The sequence below is a fragment of the Paroedura picta genome, chromosome 1 (assembly GCF_049243985.1).
Source record: "Paroedura picta isolate Pp20150507F chromosome 1, Ppicta_v3.0, whole genome shotgun sequence".
Classification (NCBI taxonomy): Eukaryota; Metazoa; Chordata; class Lepidosauria; order Squamata; family Gekkonidae; genus Paroedura; species Paroedura picta.
Genome location: NC_135369.1, coordinates 59,788,059 through 59,805,111, shown reverse-complemented (window position 1 = coordinate 59,805,111; position 17,053 = coordinate 59,788,059).

Sequence of the window (17,053 nt, the reverse complement as noted above, 5' to 3'; positions counted from 1 at the left end):
GGGGTGATGCCCTCTAGCGTTTTCTTCGCAGACTCAATACAGGGTAGTTTTCCATTCCCTTCCCCAGCCATTACCATTTTACCCCCAGCAAGCTGCATACTCATATTACCAACCTCAGAAGGATGGAAGGCTGAGTCAACCTTGAGCCGGCTGCTGGGATAGAACTCCCAGCCTCATAATCAGAGCTTCAGACAGCATGTTGGCTGCCTCACCACCCTGATCCACAAGAGTTTAGTTTGACGTAATTAAAACAACAGAATTTTGCATGATGCTCTGTCCAGATCAGACAGCATGAGTGGGTGCATCAAATGCATATGTCACATCTGTAATACAAGACATTTGTATTGGGGCTGGCTTTAGGTGACAGGGTGCTTTATTTATTAAGTAGCCCAACCTAGAAGGGGAGGTAGACTAGAGTACTAGATGAATAAATATTAACTCATCAGCTTCTAAAATTTCATAGGCATTTGAGTTTGGTTTCCCTTTGACGTTGCTAACAATCCTTCTTTGCAGTCATCTATTAAATGAAAAATGGACTGTATTTTTTCCATTCTGTCATAATATTTCTCCATGGTTGTAAAGCGATCATAGTTGGCTACATCTTATATGCAAAGCTCGGTTGTCAGAAATTGCTATCCATGAATATATTGTTGGCAGTTAACTATACATTCTTTGACTATGATGTAAGAACTATAGACTTATACTGAGCATACAGACATTAGTAAATTTGTGTGTGTGATTTATGTGCTCATAGGCCTGATCAAAGGGGGAGAGGTCTGACGCTGAACTGGGTAGTGAACTCTCCTCTAGTAGCACTTGTACAAATGGGAGGGTTGCACCAATACCTTACATAAAAACTGACACTACAGAGCATTACAGGTAAAGGTAAAGGTATCCCCTGTGCAAGCACTGAGTCATGTCTGACCCTTGGGGTGATGCCCTCCAGCGTTTTCATGGCAGACTCAATACGGCGTGGTTTGCCAGTGCCTTCCCCAGTCATTACCACTTACCCACCAGCAAGCTGGGTACTCATTTTACTGACCTCGGAAGGATGGAAGGCTGAGTCAACCTTGTGCCAGCTGCTGGGATCGAACTCCCAGCCTCATGGGCAAAGTTTTCAGATGGCTGCCTTACCACTCTGCGCCACAAGAGGCTCTTACAGAGCATTACAACCCTTCTATTAATTCGGGATAGTCTACTGATACATTAAGGGCCATTCCGCACCAGGATCTATGTGGCAAATTGGTTGCGGGACGAAAAAACGCCATTTTAAAAAGTGGAATTCGTCGTTATGCATACCTGGCTTTGTAGTGGAATCCAGTTGCATTTCTATCGTTTCCCACAGGTTTCCGGTATCAGTAAAAATCGCTAGCCAGGAAGCGATATTGCCGAGCTTGTCTCACCCCTGGCCGTCAAGCAGCCAATGGGCGGCCGCTATCATGATCCCAAAAAGCCCCTTTCCCTTTAAGGAAGTTTTAAAAAAAACACACACACATGTTGCAACAAATCTGTGTTGATTCGTTGCAACGGAGAGACCCATATAGCTAGCGGGTGGTGTTTGAGCCGCCATTTCATTGTTGCCATGCTCCCCCCGAGTGAAAAAATAAAATAACCCCCCCCCCCCCGGCACGGGCGCGATTTTCAGCCTAAAATACAGTAAAAAATAAAGGGAAAATAAACCAGCAAACAGGGCTGTGTGTTGTTTCGTGCTTGGTGACAAAACAGCTATGCAGCCAGGGAAGCCTTGCTGGGTAAACGAAGGCTCACCGGTGTGTTGATCTACGCTTGCTCAGAGAGAAAAAATGGTGATCGCTTCGCCGGAAGATCAGAGGAGAGAGCTAGGGTGCGGGACTTTGCAGAAACCGCAACAATGGTAACGCACAGAACTTTTTCGCTAATGTTGCTGATTGGTTGCAAGAGTGTAGTACTTTCTGGAGGGTGAATCCACTTTTGGGGATTTCCCTGAAAGCGCTACAACGAAGCGCTTTTTGCGGATCGGTTTCAGGAGTGTTGCAGATTGTCAACGACGTTGTGCATAATTGCAAAACTATAGCGATTTCAATTTGTAACCATTGTGCTATTTTGGACGTGCGGAATGGCCCTAACTTTCACAAGGCAAAGCCCCTGTTCCTGAAGCTTTGGAGAGTGGATTCTATGGCATTGTACCCTGCTAAGCTCCTTCCCCTCCCCAGGTTCCATCTTCCAAATCTCCAGGTATTTATTTTTCTTCCTGAGCTGACAATCTAATAAGGTTGTTCCACCACAGGGGTGACAGCAATTTGGACAAGCTATTTGTGGTACTTCTTGACCATCATGTTTGCCTACTCACACTGAGGATTTTAAAATTATATCATCATTATCCAATAGTACATACATCTGTCTATTTACCAGTCCTCCATTATATCTTCTGCGCATTACTTTTTAACCCAATCATCACCTCTGTTGGAAAACAGCTACTAATTTCATATTATTTCCCTCTTATTGGTTATCTAGGGGGAAATCTTTATGACTTCAATTAATGTATTTATCATGTAAATGTCTAAATCTTTTTTTCCCCCAACACTGCTGGAAGGCATGGCAAGAGCAGTAGAGATCATAGTAACACTACCAATTCTCATCATTCACAGTGTGGTATGATTATGTTATCTATGCATGGAAGAAGTCCCAAGCTCTGAGTACAGAAAGAAATGTTCTCTCTCTCTCTCTCTCTCTCTCTCTCTCTCTCTCTCTCTCTCCCTTTTGAATTGCCAAACTTCAGCCAAACAATACACAATCCTAGAGAAACTTACTGGAGATAATTTCAATGCATGACTTTTTTAATTGAGTGCCAGCTCAAGGTGAAAGGTGAAACATATGAACAATTTTTAAAGATAAATGAGCTAATTTGGACTGTTTGCATTATACGGAGATTTCCCTTGATAATGGCTCTCGCGATATCTCTCCCACTGTGTGACTTTCTAAGCAATCAGAACTTCTGCGGGAGGACCTCTCCTGGCTGTTTGAAACACTGCACAAAACTGGCTGGTGTTGACTTCTAAGTCTAATTTTTAATATGGCTATTTTGACTCAGATGGTCCATCTGTTAGCAAAACAAAGAGAATATCTGAATGCCTTCACAGAAAATTTGTTGAAAGATATTTTTAAGGAGATCAGAAATGGCAAGAACAGGAATGATGAACCAAATGATAATGATACTATTAACCAACTGAAACAAAAAATTAGCAAGTGTGAAGAATTACAGGTTTGGAAATCTTCAGCAGAAGAAAATTTTGAAGCATTGGAGATGGAGTCCTTCAGAAAGCAAGACCTGCAACAAGAACTTATTATCATCACTGATCAAGTTCCCCCAGATGAGGTTACCTTTACTGAAAAGACATATCTCAAAGCAGAAGCACAAAAGAATCAGCCAAAAGACACATTGGTTTGTCCTGAAAGTGACTATTCTAAAAGAGCTTCCCAGGAAAAAAAATAGTCCTAACACACCCCAGATTGGAGATCAGGAGGTGCAACTGTTTCAAGAATCATCGGCAGATATTCTGTGGAAAGGGGCACAACTTCATTTCCTAAGCCTCGAATTGAGACCTCCTTAAGAAGATTGGAAGGAGGCAAGGGGGGGGGGGCTGATATTTTTTCTATATTCTGTTTCTGTATGGATGGCATTAATACTTACAGTAACTGCAAAGATTTTAAAACAATTTGAATTGAAGAATTTAAGACCTGCAAAAGTTATGATAAAGCGGGCTTCTTCTTCTTTTCTTTTTCCCCCTTAAAAAAAATTACTGGGCTAAAGTAGCTGTAAATGTCATGATAAAGGGTTTTTTTCCTTTTTTATTTTCTTTTTATAAATACTAGATTAAAGTTCATATTGTTTTATAAGAAATGCTTAATGTTAAGTACTTAAAATATGTTGTTGTAAACAAGTGCAGGAACCAGCTGATTTTCTATCTTAAGGATATGCCTTGGTTCAAATCTAAAGGTAATTTTTATAACACCCATTGACTATAAGTGCTGGAAATGTGATGTTATAGTGGGATTTTTTTGTTGTGGCTTTGTTTTTATATTTATAGGCAACAGAGATCTACAGTATTCAGCAATGCAAAACTTCAAGCTAATGGGGACTTTGGGAAGTAGAGGGAGGGATGATATTGTAATATTGTAATCAAAGATATTTTTCCCTGTTCACAGGCAGCCTCTCACTAGAAAATTAAAAAATCATATTAAAACAAAAATCCCGATTTTTTTTGGGGGGGGGGTGTTGAGAGTCATGCTTTGTGCATCAACTGATGGGTAGAATTTTTTTTTTCTCTGCCTGGATGAAGCAACGCGTATTTTTTTGCTCCAAAAAAAAAAAAAAAAAGCCCTGTTCCAGGAAGAAAGGAAAAGAAGGTGGGCATGAGGGCGGGTGCTGGAGACGGAGATCATGTTACTTCTGGCCACTTTGGTTATGCACATTCATTTCATTAGTGGTTGCTGGTTGCTCTCCTCCCACTCATGCTACATTGTTTGTTTGTTTATTTATTTGTTTGTTTATATTATATTCATATACCGCCCTCCCCGAAGGCTCAGAGCCTTCCAGTTTTGTGGATTCCCCCACTAGTGCTTTAAAATGGAGGACGTAGCTGCCGGTTTGCTGCTGGGACGCTGGATGCTGATGACATTTAAAATGCCAAAAATATGGCATCTGCAGAAGGCAAGTATCTCACTATATTTTCTGGGTGCAAAATGGCCCTAAGTTTCTGGTTTCTGCAATATACTTCTTGGAAGATTTATTTACTACACTCAGTATTACACTTCTATGACTAGACGAAAGTCTGCTATATTGATCAAATAACCCAATATAAATCCCAATGAACATAATCCTGTGTGACATGAAGATAAGCTAGCTCTTCTGATTGGATGGCATCTTCATCAGACATATGTATGCCAAGTTACTCCCTCTTCCACTTCTTGCTACTCAGAAAACTGAAACTACCAGACCAATTATGAGACTGGAACATTTCCAACTGCTTCAATGTGTCAGAAATAATAGGTCAAACTTGGAACATTTTCCTAGTTACAAATGGGTGTTTAGTTCTTGTTTAATATATTTTTAACTTCACACTCCTACTGTATCCAGCTGAGGTGAGTAATGAGCAAGGGGTGGACACAGATTGTTATCTGCCAATCCCTTTTAACATAGAGAGATGCAATTATGAAACTTTCTAAATCTTCATTGAACAACATCAAGAGTGGAAAGAAATGTAGAAGCAAGTCTGAACAACAGCCTTCTTGTTCTAACACCAGTCATCCTGTGCTGTTCAAAGATGTGTAATAGAGAGCAAGGTAACTGGAAGAGCTCATGATATGTAATGTACCAGGAGGGGAAATATTCTTACTTATGGACCTATTGCACAACTGCCTTGCAAGAACCCATGGGGATACAAGTTAGTAATGATCCACAGCTACAAAATGGATCTGAATTCAACAAAAAATAGTGAGCAGTGATTTAGAACATGGTACTACTTAATGTGCTTGTCCAGTTCTCCCATGCCTTGACGTTGATCTTGATATCTACATTTTGGGATAGAATCAAGTAGGTACTGTGTTGGTCTGCAGAACAAAGTTTGAGTCCAGTGGCATCTTTAAGACCAAGTAGTCTTCAAGGTATGAGCTTTTGTGTGCATGCTCACTTCTTTAGATACAATGAAACAAAATTTCTTCAAATATTACATATAGGTAGATAGGGGATAGGGGAGGGATTAATTACAAGGAAGGGCTAGTTGCATGCATAAGAAATGGGGTGATAGTGGAGATAGGATTAAGGCATATATGACCTGTGAAGGCAGTGAATTGGCATTATTATTATTATTATTATTATTATTATTATTATTATTATTATTATTATTATTATTATTATTATTATTTAATTTTTAGACCGCCCTTCTCCCAATAGGTCTCAGGGCGGTTTACAACATAAATAGTTAAAACACAATAAAATCCCCATAAAAACCCCAATTAAAAGTTACATATAACATATCACATAACATATAGCGGCGGTGGTCACAATTCTGATCTTAGTTCAGCCTGGTGGAGAGAATAATGTTCAGAAGAGGGTGGCACCAGTACAATACATCTAACCATTATCTCGGTGTTAGAGATCTCAATATTGGAGGGGATCCTCTGATGGATTAGTGGGAGAGCTGCCCTGGCCTCAACCATATGCCTGGCGGAAGAGCTCCGTCTTACAGGCCCTGCAGAAAGCTGGTAGATCCTGCAGGGCCCTTAGCTCTTCTGGGAGCTCGTTCCACCAGGTCGGGGCCAGGACTGAAAAGGCCCTGGCCCGGGTCGAGGCCAGGCGAACATCCCGTGGGCCCGGGACAACCAGTAAATTCATACCCGCAGAGCGGAGTGCCCTGCGGGGGGCATAAGCAACCAAGCGGTCCCGCAGGTAGACGGGACCCAGGCCGCGTATAGCCTTAAAGGTCAATACCAATACCTTGAATCTGATTCGGAAACAGACTGGTAACCAGTGCAGATGACGAAGCACCGGCTGAATGTGGGCCCTCAAAGGTGTTCTAGTGAGGACCCTAGCAGCCACATTTTGGACCAGCTGTAACTTCCGAGTCAAAGACAGGGGAAGGCCCGGGTAGAGCGAGTTACAGAAGTCTAATCTGGAAGTGACCGTTGCATGGATCACTGTGGCCAGATGTTCCGAGGACAGGTAGGGCGCTAGTAGCCGGGCTTGGCGAAGATGGAAAAATGCCGTCCGAGCTACATTGGTGACCAGAGCCTCCATAGAGAGGGAGGCATCAAGTGTCACTCCCAAATTCCTGGCAACTGGTGCAGGTGTTAATTGCACCCCATTCAGGCATGGGAGGCGCGCTTCCTGGTCCTGCCCTCTTCTGCCCAGCCACAGGACCTCCGTCTTGGAGGGGTTGAGTTTCAGGCGACTCTGCCTGAGCCATCCAGCTACCACTTCCAAACAGCTGGCAAATGTATCCGGGGTGGAGTCCGGCCGGCCGTCCATTAGGAAGTAGAGCTGGGTGTCATCCGCATATTGGTGGCAACCCAGCCCATAGCCCCGGACCAGCTGGGCATAAAGGTACATGCATACAGATGTGTTGAGAATGCCTAGGATAAATTGTCACCTATAAGATACAGATAGCCAGAGGCTGCTTGATGATTGAGAGATTGATGGACATGTTATTGGCTGGCATTCTCATCTAAGTATTTTTCACCTTAATTTTGAGAGAAATCTGAAAAAAAAGAATTCTGAGAGATTTTGATTTGAGGTTGAGAGGATCATAGCAAGATAGCAGCCAATCAAACTAGCACAATAATTTAAAGGATCAAAGGGTTAGTATGACATACAGAACATATGAATACAAGATACTACAAGTCATATAAAATAGGTAGGAAAAGGTAGGAACATTAAATGTAAAATTTGGTGGGAGGAAGGAACATCCTAAAACAGCCTTACTGAACTTTTTTACCCTTGAGAAACCCATGAAACATTCTTCAGGCTTTGAGAAAACCCAGAGGTTGCACAATCATGCAGAATATAGTTGGGAAGCATAGCAGTGTACACAACGCCAAGGTACCCCTCCCCTTTCCACCCCCTCGAGGCCCATCATTGGCCATTTGAGGGGAGGAAAATCAACATGACCATATATGGTCATATCAACCAATAAATATTTAACAATGTTTTAAAATATATAAACAATTGATTAACTTCCACCCATTCAGGAAACCCTTCCAGTGCCGTCAAGAAATTCCAGGGTTTGATGAAACCCTGGTTGAGAAAGCCTGTCCTAAAAAGAGGAAGAGTTGACCTATAACCTGAACCTATAGCCTGATACTGGAGGATTTGAACTGTGATATCTCTGCTGAGCGGCCTCTTCTCTCCATACTCCACCCTCTTCAGGCAAACTCCCAGATATCCAGGAATTTCCGAAGTCAGAGTTGCCAATCCTATATGCAGTGACAGCATGGGAAGAGCAGGAGGTTGTAGACTCATTTTCCCCTCTCTGTTGATTTCAGTGAACATATTTAAGGTCCTCCTCGCAGCGTCTGCAATTGAAGCTTCCAACTCTATGATTTTATGATTATAGTGGCAGCTTAGACACAATACTACATAATTTGACCCACATTTCACTCAGTTACATTCATCTAGTTCTTTAATACTTCTTCTTTCATCGCTGTGATATTGATATTTTAATGGAGAATCTTTGGTTGCTTCATTGTTGACTAGAACATAAAACTATTCATGCTTCCACTCTCACATTCCTATAAATTAACCACACACCCTCATTTAACTGCCCTTCAAAAAGAAATCCCCGAACTAATTTTATCACTCAGAAAACTGGCAAGCAAAAGTGTCTGTGTTATAGAACTGAAACAGGTGGGGCTTATGCAATCTCCATATGTGATCCAGGCAAAAGCTAAACAACAAATGAACAGAAGGCTATTCATTATTCAATGCTGGTAATATGTCTTTGGAATCTGTTATCTAAAGTAAACTTTCTAAAGGGAAATGTTTGGGCAATCAATCTTCGTTGTTCACATTGGCAGCAATCAGTGAGCAAACTGCTTTCCAGATTGCTTTTAAGTGTATAGCTATTAGAACTAAAAATTCAATGAGGGAAAGTTAGTCAAATTATCAGATATTGTAGCCAGCTCTGGGTGGGGAACTACCTGGAGATTTTGGGGGTGGAGCCTGGAGAGGCTGGAAAGGGGAAGAACCTCAGCATGGGCCAAAAAGTCCAGCCTCCAAAGAGGCCATTTTCTCCTGGGGAACCTGAACTCTGTCATCTGGAGATCAGTTGTATAAGTGGGAGATCTCCAGACCCCACCTGGAGGTAGACAATGCTCTTGAGTAATTTCCTTTCAAAATCAGGATTTAAAACAACATTTCCATTTTTGATGTTGAGTTTTGTGTTTGGCAGTTATATTTCAATTTCCCATGCATATAGGTAAGAAATAGTATTCAATACTATGGTGGTAAGAGGCTGCTTTTAGTTCATCAGCTATTTTTAGTTCCCATAGTCCTTCACTGGAGGCCTTTAGACAGAAGCTGAAAACCCCTTTGTTGAGAATATGCTTGATTGGGATTCAATGGGGGTTGGGCCCCTTCTACAATTTATAACCCAACAGCAAATACTTCTCCAGTATGGAAACTGATTCCATTTTCCAGTTGAAGAACAAGTAATAATAATCTTTATTTTTATAAGCTGCCCTTCCTATGCTCAGTGTGGGTAACAACAGTTTGTACAACAATCAGTAAATTTTTAAAAATCAAATACAATAAAATCATTCTACTTCTATAGCCCCCAACGAATCCAGGATTTAAGGGGAGGAGTTGATCTTGAGAACAAATCCACTCTCAATTTATGGTCAGCGTTTCTTGTAGGCCTGTCAGAACCCCAACCGTAATCCTGGCAGAACAACTCTGTCTTGCAGGCCCTGCAGAATTGGTTAAGGTGCGGTAAGGCCCTCATCAGTCTTGGCAGAGGGTTCTACCAGGCTGGCAGCAAGGCCAAAAAGGCCCTGGCCCTGGAGATGTACCAAGATGTACCTATCTTGGCTGGATTCAATTTCAGCCAACTCCACTTGAATCAGGCATCAGGCCAGACAGTTTGGTGGTATTGAAGGATGGTCGTTCATTAACAAGAATAGTTGGGTGTCATATGGGTGGCAACCCAGCCCAAATCAATGGATCAACTGGCCAAGGTGGTACATGTAGATGTTTAATAACATTGGGACCTGTGAGACCCAACAAATGAGGGCCTGAAACTGGGAGGTACTCCCTGCTAATGCCACCGTCTGTCCCCAGCCTTGGAAAAAGGACTACAGCCATTTGAGGGTTGTGTCTCAGCTTTTGTTGAATGCCACCATCAGGTCTAACAAGAACAGAATCACAGAATCACAGGATCACAGAATCACAGAATTGGAAGAGGCCATACAAGCCATCTAGTCCAACCCCCTGCTCAACACAAGATCAGCCCAAAGCAACCTAAAGCATCCAAGAAAAGTGTGTATCTAACCTTTGCTTGAAGACTGCCAGTGAGGGGGAGTTCACCACTTCCTTAGGCAGCCTATTCCACTGCTGAACTACTCTGACTGTGAAAATCCTTTTCCTGATATCTAGCCTATATCGTTGAAGTTGAAACCCATTACTGCGTGTCCTTTCCTCTGCAGCCAACGGAAACAGCATCCTGCCCTCCTCCAAATGACAACCTTTCAAATACTTAAAGAGAGCTTTCATGTCCCCTCTCAACCTCCTTTTCTCCAGGCCGAACATCCCCAAGTCCCTCAACCTATCTTCATAGGGCTTGGTCCCTTGGCCCCAGATCATCTTCAGCGCTCTCCTCTGTACCCTTTCAATTTTATCTACGTCCTTCTTGAAGTGAGGCCTCCAGAACTGCACACAGTACTCCAGGTGTGGTCTGACCAGTGCCGTATACAATGGGACTACGACATCTTGTGATTTTGATGGGATGCCCCTGTTGATACAGCCCAAAATGGCATTTGCCTTTTTTACCGCTGCATCACACTGCCTGCTCATGTTTAGTTTACAATCCACAAGTACCCCAAGGTCTTGTTCACACACAGTGTTACCTAGAAGAGTATCCCTCATCCAGTAGGCATGCTTTTCATTTTTCTGACCCAGATGCAGAACTTTACACTTATCTTTATTAAATTGCATCTTGTTCTCATTTGCCCATTTTTCCATTGTGTTCAGATCTCGTTGAACTTGTCTCTATCTTCCAGAGTATTTGCCAGTCCTCCAAATCTGGTGTCATCTGCAAACTTGATGAGCAGTTCCTCCACCCCCTTATATAGATCATTTATAAATATGTTAAAAAGTACCGGACCGAGCCCCGAGCCCTGAGGTACCCCACTACTCACCTCCCTCCAGTCTGATGAAACACCATTGACAACAACTCTTTGAGTGCGGTTCTCTAACCAATTCCCTATCCACCTAACTATCTGAAAATCCAGATTGCGGTCCTTCAATTTATCCATCAGAACATCATTAGGAACCTTATCAAAAGCTTTACTAAAATCCAAGTAAACTACATCAACTGAATTTCCACGATCCAGCAAACCTGTCACTTGGTCAAAGAAGGAAACCAGGTTGGTCTGACAGGACCTGTCGGAGACAAATCATGCTGACTTCCTTGGATCACCAAATTGTCCTCCAGATGTTTGCTGACCCACAGAGTGCTGACCTCCAGTTTTCTCCGGAGGTCATCTATTAGGGTGACCTGAACTGTCTCCAGCCCAGAACTTTCTCCAAAAGATAGAGTGACATCCTAAGCAAATCTACTCAGAAGCCTATTCAAGTCTATTCAGTGGAATTTACTCCAAGGAAAGAGTTCTGAGGATTGCACTGAGTTTAGACCTTCTTCAAGAAAACATTTTACCTTCACAACAGTCCTATACAGTAGGCTAAACAGTGAAATATTACCTGGCTTAAGGCCATGTAGTGCATTTCAAGAAAAATTGCTTGACAATGGTTCAACATTCTTCACATTAGCAACAGTACATAACAAGAGTCACAGAAGCAGCACCTCAAAGCTGCCAAAAGACATATGATCCATCTTCAGTAGACAGCCACAGAGCAAACCGTTTTTACATGCAGAAGGTCCCAACGTCAGACCATGCATCTCCAGTAAAAAGAAGCCCAGGAAACACAGGAGAGGAGAAAAAAACCTTCTCTTCCCAAAACCATAGAGAGTCACTAGTAGTTTGATTCTGATTCCATATGAGGCAGCTTCATATGTTCACATGTGCATTTATGAGAGTGAGCAGAGTTGTTAACAGGTCCGAAAAATAAGTTTGCCTGACCTCAAGCCTTTATCAGCTCTTTGATGGGCAGCAATCAGCATCTGAAGTTTTCTGCAGCATTATTGCCCAATATCAATTGTAGATAAAGCTATTGTTAAAAGCAGAGGAGGAGGAACCAGGAAAAATGTTGGCAAGGCTACTGGTTTGAGGACAAAGTCAGACCAAGGCCTCACGCAGCCCCTCACAGTTGCTGAATCCATGAGCAGTAGGCGGGATCTGGCTACCCTCGTGCCAAGCCGCAGGGCCACACACAGGCTCCAGGGCTCAACACCCACGCAGACACGTTCGTTTTTTGTTGAAAATGCTGAATCAGATTCCACCCTGAAACATGCACAAACTCTACTTTGTACTAAAAAAAAAAAAAAAAAGCCTCCATTTGGAACAGGGCTATATCAAAGATGGCAAGCCGTCAGAAGGGAAAGCATGCAACGCTAAACACCAATCATCATGTTTTGACCACAATAGTATTCTTGGCTCCCTTCATCTGCTGACTGATTTAAGGGTGTTTTAAGGTTAATAAACCATAGTTGCATGTTATTATCTCTATAGTTCTTGCACTCAAACAAGGAGTGGCATTTAGCCATAGATTTATGATGATCGTTCTAGTAATATAAAGGCTTTTTGTTTCTGAGAAACATTTGCTGGAAAGTACAAACGGATCAGCAGCGCTTCAGCACTGCCACACTCAGACAGGAAACGGCCTCAGTCTATATAATGGAACAGGAGAAAATATGCAGCTAGAGCAAGAAGAGGAGCAGGCAGGAGGAAAATAATAGCTGCAGTAGCAGCAGGATTACTTTTCCTTCTGCCCTGGGAATTTTGATCCCTTCATCACCTACACAGGATCATATCAGAATACATGGTAAAATGATCACAGCATCTCCTTCACTAGAATGAGCTCACCTTGTCACTTGCGCTTGTATGTGGGTATGTTGTGCTTACAAAAAGAATGTACCAAACAGTTGCTTGCATGGAACTACTAGAGAATCATCACAAACATTAGAGTACAGGTGAGTCCATACTGTCCCCCACAACTGCTTGTATTTTGTTAGACAGACTGATTTCAAACCTCAATGCCTCAATTTAATTCAAACCTCAAACCTCAATTTACTAGATTTCCCCCCTACCTTAAGCACACTGTATGAAGGCTGTTTTATTTTATTGTTACCAAAGCCCTCTGAGGTAGGTTACGCAGGACTGTTTCTGCATGAGGAATTTACCCCTGAACAGCCTCTAGTTGCTGGTGGGTTTTAGTGCTGCTTCCATATGACATTGTCAGCAACCCGAGGCTATGCAGGGACTGGCATGAGTTTTGGCCAGATTTGCCTCATGATGAAGAAAATCACCAGAACTGGATTTATCACTCCTTATTGTGCTTCACATCTGGGAGCAACCAGGGCGAGTCTGTGTAGAGGGAGAAAAGCATGACAGCCTCGCTAGCATTGTCCTGCCCTCGCACTCACCCTCCCCTCTCCATTTCCTGCTCACAAGAATAGGAGGTCCAATTTCCTTTTTTGCAGTCTTCTTCCACTCTTTTGCTTGGTTATTGGACATCTTTTCTATGACTTCCTGTGCAGAAAGTTCTGCCGCAGCCTCTTATTTTGTTAAATAGGAAATCCTTCTCCATAATGCACCTTAATTTAGTTGATCTTCTGACCTCAGTATCTGTATCCCCTTCTGATTCTTGGGGCTCTGGTGGTTCTTCAGCTGCCAAGTTCATGGTTCTCAGTTGCTTCTGGCTGCTGTACTCTGATTTCTTTCATCAGTGTGATTTCTTTGAGGCTTACCTTTTCTGTGATTGTAGGTTTTTGTTTTTCGTCAATGTAGACTGTGTTGAAAATTTTTACAGTTTCAATTCTCAGATTAAGGATCCTGTATCCTTTAAATCCTAATGCATATCCTACAGAAAAGCCTTGCTCAGTTCTCATGTCCATCTTGCTTCATTTCTTCTTGGGAATACAGGTATAGGCTTTTGACCTGAACAGCTTCAAATGCTTCATACAGGGTTTATGTCCATGCCACAGTTCTTACTTACTTACTGTTTGTTTATCAATTTCTATGGCATTTTTCTGGCACCTTTGGTGGGTAACCTATTCTGTAGGTAGGTAGCAGTGTTAATCGCTTCTCCCTGGTATGATTTTTTAAGTAGCTGTGCTTCTAGGAAATGCCTCTAAACATCATGGTTAGACCAATTATGTACAGGGCAGGAAAGCTGGGATGATGGCAACAGGGCAGCCTCGATTGTGCATGATGCTGCCCCCATCCCAGCCTTGGCCTGGCATAGCACCCCAGAAAACCTCTGGCAAGGGAACGCAGAATTTTCCACATTCCACATTCCTTGGGAAGCTGCAGGCACAAGCGGGGACAGGGTCAGGCAAACACCATGCATAATCTGCAAAGCTGGGCCTTTTGGCCCTTCTCTCGATCTACGGTGGCATCCCCCCACCCCCACCTTGGTGGGAGAGTAGCATGCTGCTCCCTGCCATTGTGTGGTGGGAGACCCATTCCCCCCACTCCCCCCCCCACCATGCTGCCACCTCAGGACAGCGTGCTGGGCTTTCCAGCCCCAGTGTTTTGCATGCACATGCTACACCGGGGCAGCCTGCATACTCCGGGGGATTCCTTCCTCCATGAGTACACGGGAAGCATGCTGCCCCAGCGCAATGCCAGCAGCAGCCCGGTGTGGCTACTGCTATGCATAATGGGTCTTAGGGAGCAATTTTTTTTTCTGCTATGTTGTTTTGGAGTATATGGGCCAGTGAGGTCATGTTCTATTCTTTCTTTAGTCAAGTAGTCCATGTCATGACTCACATATTCTCCATTGTATGTACAGATAGCCAACAGTTTTCTTTGTTGCTAATCATTGCAACATATGGTTTGAGCTTCTCCATACTTGGCTTTTCTCCTTGATTAAGTAAGTGAATACATACTTTGAGAAATCTCAATAAAGGTTAAAATATATTTGTTCCCACTGGGGGTCTCTGTCTTTATTGAACCATATATACATTACTCTGAATGAACTCTAGAGGGCATTCTGCCTGTCTCCTTGCATGGCTTATATCAAAGCTAGGCCTCCTTCCTTTTCCGTGAATGCACTGCATTTATTCTCTTTCAATACTGTGTTTGGTTATCTCTATGCCCTTGATCAGGTTCTGGCTCTCAAGCTGGGAAGTAGCATTATTATCTCTGTGTCCAAATATCTGTGCCACAGCCAGGAATATGTCTTATGATTCCAATGTTTAGTCCAGTTTGCACTCCGTATACATAGGTCATGATATACTCATCAACTGGCAGTCAATTCCCTCTTTTACTTAATGAAACATCTCCTCCCCCCCCCCCAATGATGTTACCATTCCTCTTATGGTAAGCATTCTTACTGAAATGCAGTTGTTTGCTAGTTGTGATACAAAAAGTCAATTTTGAATTAACCATTTATAATTTGGACATGTAATTTGTCCATTTGACAGCATACATTTCAATGTTCCTGACCCAATCCTTTCTTCCATCTGCCACACTTAGAGCCTCTTTTTATCTTCATTTGGGGTTTCAAAGAAGTCCCTTTGTCCATTCATATGCATGGAGCATGCACTGTCTAAATATCATGTGTCACTCTTGGGAGCACCTTGGATCAATACATAGCATTTCTTTAAGTGTGGTTGTTTAAAGCTCTCTAATATTTACTGTTTTTGAAACAATATATACTGTCTGCTTGGATGCACTACAGTCCTTTTTTAATATGCCCATGTTGTCTATCCGAATGGCAAAACACCTTGCTTTTGTTGCTTAGATTCAATGCCATTTGCTCAACATTTGATTCAATTTTATTATTGCAAGTCTTTGTCTACTTCAGTGAGAGACATTTTTCTCTTTCCTTCAATTTGGGATATAGCATTTTTATAACCTTTTGGCAAACTAATTAACAACAGCACAACCAGATCCTGCTCTGGAATCTCTTTGCCAGCACTTTGGAATTGCTCATTGAAACCAAGTCAGCCTTTCTCAACTTTTTTATCATTGAGAAACCCTTGAAACATTCTTCAGGCTTCAAGAGACCCCAGAAGTGGTATGATCATGCAGAATATGTTTGGGAAGCATAGCTGTGTACATGCCTAACCAGGGCCCCACTCCTTCCCACCTTCAAGCCCATCATTGGCCATTTTGGGAGTGGGGAGGGGGTCGACATGAGCATATATCATCATATCGATAAATGTTTAACAAATTAAAAAATATATATTAAATTAATTAACTCCCACCCATTTGGGAAACCATTCCAGGGCCATCAAGAAACCCCATGGTTTCACGAAACCATGAGAAAGCCTGATCTAAGTAGTCTACTGGCATTCTACGGTTAAATAGTCTCTTTTACAATTAAAGCTGGCTTTTCAGAGACAAATTAACATGTCATTCTAATTTTGACCAGACTGCTTTTGCTCTCTCCATTTGCATGACTCTCAAAACATGTCAGCCTTTCAATTATTGTCCTCTTGCCTTCTCATTATCTGTGTCTGAGGCCTTTTGTCCTGCTTGCTTGTCATCTCTCAGTTTGAGGTCTCTAACAGCTTACCAGAGGCCTATCTCTAGCAGATGGCTATTCATTTTCTCTTTCCAATTCAGGTAGTTGCCTTCAGTAAGCATATCCAGTAGATCAACCTTTCTCAACTTTTTTACTTTGAGAAACCTCAAAGGTGGTGCAATCATGCAGAATATGATTGAGAAGCATAGCTGTGTACATGCTCACCCAGGGCCCCTTCCCACCCCCTCCAGGCCCATCATTGGCCATGTTGGGAGAGGATGTGTGGGTTGACATGACAATCCATGGTCATATCACCCAATTAACGTTTAGCAAATTTTAAAAAATATATTAAAAATTAATTAACTCCCACCTGTTTGGGAAACCCGGATTGAGAAAGTCTTCAGTAGGTAGTTATGCTGAGTGTTGCACAAAGCTGCCCTTTTCTGTTTCTTCTTCTCTTTGACTATTTTTACTCCACATCCTGAATGCCCACTCTGGCCCCAGAACATTGTTGGCAGAGTTTGAATATGCAAAGGAGCTTAAAGAATACAATAGTTTTTACTGTAAAGAGAAACAAGTATGTATAAAAAACAAAGAGAGAGAGAGAGACCTAACTAACTGTTCTAACTTTTCAATAATTGGCATCAAATGTTCAGTGTTCCAAAGTGGCAAAAGTTTATATCTAGGCAAAAGTAAAAACCAGAATCAAAG